Genomic DNA, 7,080 nt, shown 5'->3' with positions numbered 1-7,080 from the left:
GAAAAGGGTTTCCCATGAGATGGGAAATGAAAACTATTAGCCCCACAGGGGGTTTGTGAATAAGTGATTGTCTGATAATGAGCAAGGAATATCCGTCTTTCTGCTAAACAGGATGTATTGAACTCATAATTCATTAGATACCTTTTATGAATGTCAACTAAGTATCGTAAGTAAATTGCTCCCGGTTGTTCAATCATTTGATAACCAGAGTTATTCTTTGATAAAGGATCAATATGAGTCAGACTCAATAGAATTTGATCAAGCAAGAGAGGAGTGAATCAGTGGATGAAGGGAGCGAAGTTACGAAGCTAGAGACTAGAACCTACTTTAGCTCATGGCCTTCTCTTCTTAGCAATAGCCAGTCAGCAATCAAAGAGTAAGTATATGTAGGGAATAGGAGTAGGAGCGAGTAAGAGACGGGGGAATACGAGAGGATAGGGCCGTGGATGAGCAGGAGAAGGCGATTAAGATGCTCTCAAAGGCGTTGGAAAGTAGACATCCTGGGCTTTCCAGCAATATATGATAGTCCATACTTTGCCCAAGATTTGATGGCCCAAACCGGCGTTCAAAGTCACCCTCAGAATTCCCAGCGTGAAACGCCGGAACTGGCACCAAAGTTGGAGTTAAACGCCCAAACTGGCATAAAAGCTGGCGTTTAACTCCAAGAAGAGTCTCTACACAAAAATGCTACAATGCTCAGCCCAAGCACACACCAAGTGGACCCGGAAGTGGATTTTTATGTCATTTACTCATCTCTGTACACCCTAGGCTACTAGTTCTCTATATATAGGACCTTTTACTATTGTATTTTCGGATCTTTGGATTATTTGAGATCCTTTGATCATCTTTGGACATCTAGTTCTTAGATCATTGGGAGGCTGGCCATTCGGCCATGCCTAGACCTTGTTCTTATGTATTTTCGACGGTGGAGTTTCTACACACCATAGATTAAGGTGTGGAGCTCTGCTGTACCTCGAGTATTAATGCAATTACTATTGTTCTTCTATTCAATTCCGCTTGTTCTTGTTCTAAGATATCACTTGTTCTTCAACTTAATGAATGTGATGATCCATGACATTCATCATCATTCTCACCTATAAACGTGTGACTGACAACCACCTCCGTTCTACCTTCGATTGGGTGAATATCTCTTGGATTCCTGATACACGACGCATGGTTGATTGCCTGACAACCGAGTGCTCGCCTGACAAACGAGCCAGCCATTTCGTGAGATCAGAGTCTTCGTGGTATAGGCTAGAACTGATGGCGGCATTCAAGAGAATCCGGAAGGTCTAACCTTGTCTGTGGTATTCTGAGTAGGATTCAATGACTGAATGACTGTGACATGCTTCAAACTCCTGAGGGCGGGGCGTTAGTGACAGACGCAAAAGAATCACTGAATTCTATTCCGGCCTGATCGAGAACCAACAGATGGATAGCCGTGCCGTGATAGGGTACGTTGAACATTTCCACTGAGAGGATAGGAGGTAGCCACTGACAACGGTGAAACCCTTGCTTAAGCTTGCCATGTAAAGGAGTAAGAAGGATTGGATGAAGACAGTAGGAAAGCAGAAAGACGGAAGGGACAAGCATCTTCATACGCTTATCTAAAATTCCCACCAATGAATTGCATAAGTATCTCTATCTTTATCTTTATGTTTTATTCATATATCACCCATATCCATTTGAGTTTGCCTAACTAAGATTTACAAGGTGACCATAGCTTGCTTCATACCAACAATCTCTGTGGGATCGACCCTTACTCGCGTAAGGTTTATTACTTGGACGACCCAGTACACTTGCTGGTTACTTGTGCGAAGTTGTGTTTATGCCATGGTATTGAACACCAAGTTTTTGGATTCATTACTGGGGATTATTTGATTTGCGAAAAGTATTGATCACAATTTCGCGCTACCAAGTTTTTGGCGCCGTTGCCGGGGATTGTTCGAGTATTTCGGCAAGCTTTTGGTCCGGTAACATCAGTGCCAAATTTCTGATCCGGCAACAGCACCAAGTTTTTGGCGCCGTTGCCGGGGATTGTTCGAGTATGGACAACTGACGGTTCATCTTGTTGCTTAGATTAGGTATTTTTTTCTTCAGAGTTCTTGAAGATGAATTCTAGTGTTTCATGATGATCTGTTGAAGTCTGGATGGCTGTGAAGCCATGTCTAATTTCATTGGACCGAGGTTTCAACTTATCATCACAAGAGCTTGTTGATTTCTATCAATCTTGCTATTGGAGCAGTGATCTGCTAAGGCTTGGCTGGCCATTGGCCATGTCTAGTGTTTTGGACCGAAGCTTTCTTTGAAAGCTTGGCTGGCTGTGAAGCCATGTCTAATTCTTGGACCTGAGTCTTAGACTAAACATTGCATGATTCCTGAAATTCTCATTAAGAATTTTGATACCTTTATTTTCTTTTTCCACTTAATTTTCGAAAAATAAAAAAAAATTTACAAACTCATAAAAACCAAAAATATTTTATGTTTCTTGTTTGAGTCTAGTGTCTCATTTTAAGTTTGGTGTCAATTGCATGCTTTCATTCATGTGTCTTAAGGATCTTCAAGAAATTCTTGATGATTTCTTACTCTGATCTTTGAATTCTTTTGACTTGAGTGTTTATGTGTCTCATATGCATTCTCATTTTGTAAGTGTTAGTAGTATACAAACTGCTAAGTTTGGTGTCTTGCATGCATTGTTATTTGATTTCAGTTGCATTTTGATTATTCTTCACTATTAAAAATCCAAAAATATTTTTAACTTGTGTCTTTTCAAGTCAATAATACAGAGAATTGAAGATTCAGAACATACAGCAGAGGAATTGCACAGAAAAAGCTGGGCGTTCAAAACGCCCAGTGAAAAAGGACAGACTGGCATTTAAACGGCAGCCAGGGTACCTGGCTGGGCGTTTAACGCCCAAAAGGGTAGATTTTTGGGCATTAAACGCCAGAATGTGCACCATTCTGGGCGTTTAACGCCAGGATGGCACAAGAGGGAAGATTTTGTTTTCAATGCAAATTTTTTTTCAAGTTTTCAAAATTTTTCAAAATCAAATCTTTTTCAAATCAAATCATTTCAATCAAATGTTTTCAAATTCAATTTCTTTCCATTCTCAAAGATACTTGCTATCAATTAATGATTTGATTCAACATTTCAAGTATGTTGCCTTTTCTGTTGAGAAGGGTTTAATGTTTGAATCATATCTTTTCTTGATAGCCAAGTCATTAATTTTCAAAATCAAATCTTTTTAAAATGTTTTTCAAATCATATTTTCTCAATCACATCTTTTTAAAATCAATCATATCTTCTTGACCACATCTTTTTCAAAATAGTTTTCAATCAAATCTTTTTTGTTTCTAATTTCAAAATCTTTTTCAAAAATCACTTTACTTCCTTCTCAATCATGGTTTTTGAAAATCAAGTAATGTTTTTCAAAATGTTTTCAAAATCTTTTACTTAATTTTCAAAAATTGCTTCCCTTCTTCTCACATCCTTCTATTTATGGACTAACACTATTCCTTCATGCAAAATTCGAACTCCATCTTCTTTGATAAGTTTGAATTTTCTACTTCTGCCTTCCATTTTTCTTTTCCTCTGACACCTCAAGGAATCTCTATACTGTGACATAGAGGATTCCACATTTTCTTGTTCTATTCTCTTTCATATGAGCAGGAGCAAAGACAAAAGCATTCTTGTTGAGGGTGATCCTGAAAAATTGAGTAAGCTTAGAGTGGAAGTCCAAACCTTCAGACAGAAGGAAGGAGAATCCCTCTATGAAGCTTGGGAAAGATACAAACAATTAATCAGGAAGTGTCCCTCTGACATGCTTTCTGAATGGAGAATCATAGGAATTTTCTATGATGGTCTCTCTGAACTATCCAAGATGTCTTTGGATAGCTCTGCTGGAGGATCTCTTCATCTGAAGAAGACGCCTACAGAAGCTCAAGAGCTGATTGAAATGGTTGCAAATAACCAATTCATGTACACTTCTGAAAGGAATCCTGTGAACAATGGGACTAGTCAGAAGAAAGGAGTTCTTGAGATTGACACTCTGAATGCCATATTGGCTCAGAACAAAATATTGACCCAACAAGTCAATATGATTTCTCAAAGTCTGTCTGGAATGCAAAATGCACTAAGCAGTACTAAGGAAGCTTCATCTGAAGAAGAAGCTTATGATCCTGAGAACCCTTCAATGGAAGAGGTGAATTACATGGGAGAACCCTATGGAAACACCTATAATCCTTCATGGAGAAATCATCCAAACCTCTCATGGAAGGATCAACAGAGACCTCAACAAGGTTTCAACAACAATAATGGTGGAAGAAACAGGTTTAGCAATAGCAAGCCTTTTCCATCATCTTCTCAGCAACAGACAGAGAGTTCTAAGCAGACCACCTCTGACTTAGCAACCATGGTCTCTGATCTAATCAAAACCACTCAACGTTTCATGACTGAAACAAGGTCCTCCATTAGAAATTTGGAGGCACAAGTGGGTCAGCTGAGCAAGAAAATTACTGAACTCCCTCCTAGTACTCTTCCAAGCAATATAGAAGAAAATCCAAAAGGAGAGTGCAAGGCCATCAACATGGCCGAATTTTGGGAGGAAGGAAAGGCAGTGAACGCCACTGAGGAGGACCTCAATGGACGTCCACTGGCCTCCAATGAGTTCCCCAATGAGGAACCATGGGAATCTGAGGCTCAAAATGAGACCATAGAGATTCCATTGGACTTACTTCTGCCATTCATGAGCTCTGATGAGTATTCTTCCTCTGAAGAGGATGAGTATATCACTGAAGAGCAAGTTGCTAAATACCTTGGAGCAATCATGAAGCTAAATGACAAGTTATTTGGAAATGAGACTTGGGAGGATGAACCCCCTTTGCTCACCAAAGAACTGGATAATTTGTCTAGGCAGAAATTACCTCAAAAGATACAAGATCCTGGGAAGTTTTCAATACCTTGTACCATAGGCACCATGACCTTCAAGAAGGCCTTGTATGACTTAGGGTCAAGTGTAAACCTCATGCCTCTCTCTGTAATGGAGAAGTTAGGGATCTTTGAGGTGCAAGCTGCAAAAATCTCACTAGAGATGGCAGACAACTCACGAAAACAAGCTTATGGACTTGTAGAGGATGTTCTGGTAAAAGTTGAAGACCATTACATCCCTGCTGATTTCATAGTTCTAGAGACTGGGAAGTGCATGGATGAATCTATCATCCTTGGCAGACCCTTCCTAGCCACAGCAAAGGCTGTGATTGATGTTGATAGAGGAGAATTGATCATTCAAGTGAATGAAGAATCCTTTGTGTTTAAGGCTCAAGGATATTCCTCTGTCACCATGGAGAGGAAGCATGAAGAGCTTCTCTCAAAACAGAGCCACGCAGAGCCCCCACAGTCAAACTCTAAGTTTGGTGTTGGGAGGCCACAACCAACTTCTACGTTTGGTGTTGAACCCCCACATTCAAACTCTAAGTTTGGTGTTGGGAGGTTCCAACATTGCTCTTAGTATTTCTGAGGCTCCATGAGAGTCCTCTGTCAAGCTAATGACATTAAAGAAGCGCTTGTTGGGAGGCAACCCAATGTTATATTTTATCTATTCTCTTTTGTTATTTTATGTTTTTTTTGTAGGTTGATGATCATGAGAAGTCACAAAATCAATGAAAAAAAGCAAAAACAGAATGAAAAACAGAAAGAAAAACAGCACACCCTGGAAGAGAGCATGCTGGCGTTTAAACGCCAGTAAGGCTAGCTGTTGGGCGTTTAACGCCCAGTCTGGCACCATTCTGGGCGTTTAACGCCAGAAAGGGGCACCAGACTGGCGTTAAACGCCAGAAAAGGGCAAGAAGCTGGCGTTAAACGCCAGAAATGGGCACCAGCCCGGCATTTAACGCCAGAATTGGCTCAAAACGCATTTTTGCATGCCATTTGGTGCAGGGATGACTTTTCCTTGACACCTCAGGATCTGTGGACCCCACAGGATCCCCACCTACCCCACCACTCTCTCTCTCTTCTTCACCTATTCACCAATCACCTCAACACCCCTTCCCCAAAAACCCTTCACCTATCAAATCCCATCTTTCTCTTCACCACTCACATCCATCCTTCATAAAACCCCACCTACCTCACCATTCAAATTCAAACCACTTTCCCACCCAAACCCTCCCATACATGACCGAACCATCACCCTCATCCACTCCTATATAAACCCCTCTTTACTCCCTCATTTTCACACAACATAAACACTCTTTCTCCCCCTTTTGGCCGAACACAAAGCCATTCCCTTCTCCCTCATTTCTTCTTCTTCTACTCTCTTCTTTCTTCTTTTGCTCGAGGACGAGCAAACCTTTTAAGTTTGGTGTGGTAAAAGCATTGCTTTTTGTTTTTCCATAACCATTTATGGCATCCAAGGCCGGAGAAACCTCTAGAAAGAGGAAAGGGAAGGCAAAAGCTTCCACCTCCGAGTCATGGGAGATGGAGAGATTCATCTCAAGGGTGCATCAAGACCACTTCTATGAAGTTGTGGCCTTGAAGAAGGTGATCCCCGAGGTCCCTTTCAAACTCAAAAAGAGTGAATATCCGGAGATCCGACATGAGATCCGAAGAAGAGGTTGGGAAGTTCTTACCAACCCCATTCAACAAGTCGGAATCTTAATGGTTCAAGAGTTCTATGCCAATGCATGGATTACCAAGAACCATGATCAAAGTGTGAACCCGGATCCAAAGAATTGGCTTACTATGGTTCGGGGAAATACTTGGATTTTAGTCCGGAAAATGTAAGGTTGGCATTCAACTTGCCCATGATGCAAGGAGATGAACATCCTTACACTAGAAATGTCAACTTTGATCAAAGGTTGGACCAAGTCCTTACAGTCATATGTGAAGAGGGCGCCCAATGGAAGAGAGATTCAAGAGGAAAGCCGGTTCAATTGAGAAGGCATGACCTCAAACCCGTGGCTAGAGGATGGTTAGAGTTTATACAACGCTCAATCATTCCCACTAGCAACCGGTCCGAAGTTTCTATAGACCGGGCTATCATGATCCATAGCATCATGATTGGAGAAGAAATAGAAGTTCATGAG

This window comes from Arachis hypogaea, chromosome 2, assembly GCF_003086295.3.
Source record: "Arachis hypogaea cultivar Tifrunner chromosome 2, arahy.Tifrunner.gnm2.J5K5, whole genome shotgun sequence".
Taxonomy (NCBI): domain Eukaryota; kingdom Viridiplantae; phylum Streptophyta; class Magnoliopsida; order Fabales; family Fabaceae; genus Arachis; species Arachis hypogaea.
This window is presented reverse-complemented; position numbering follows the sequence as displayed.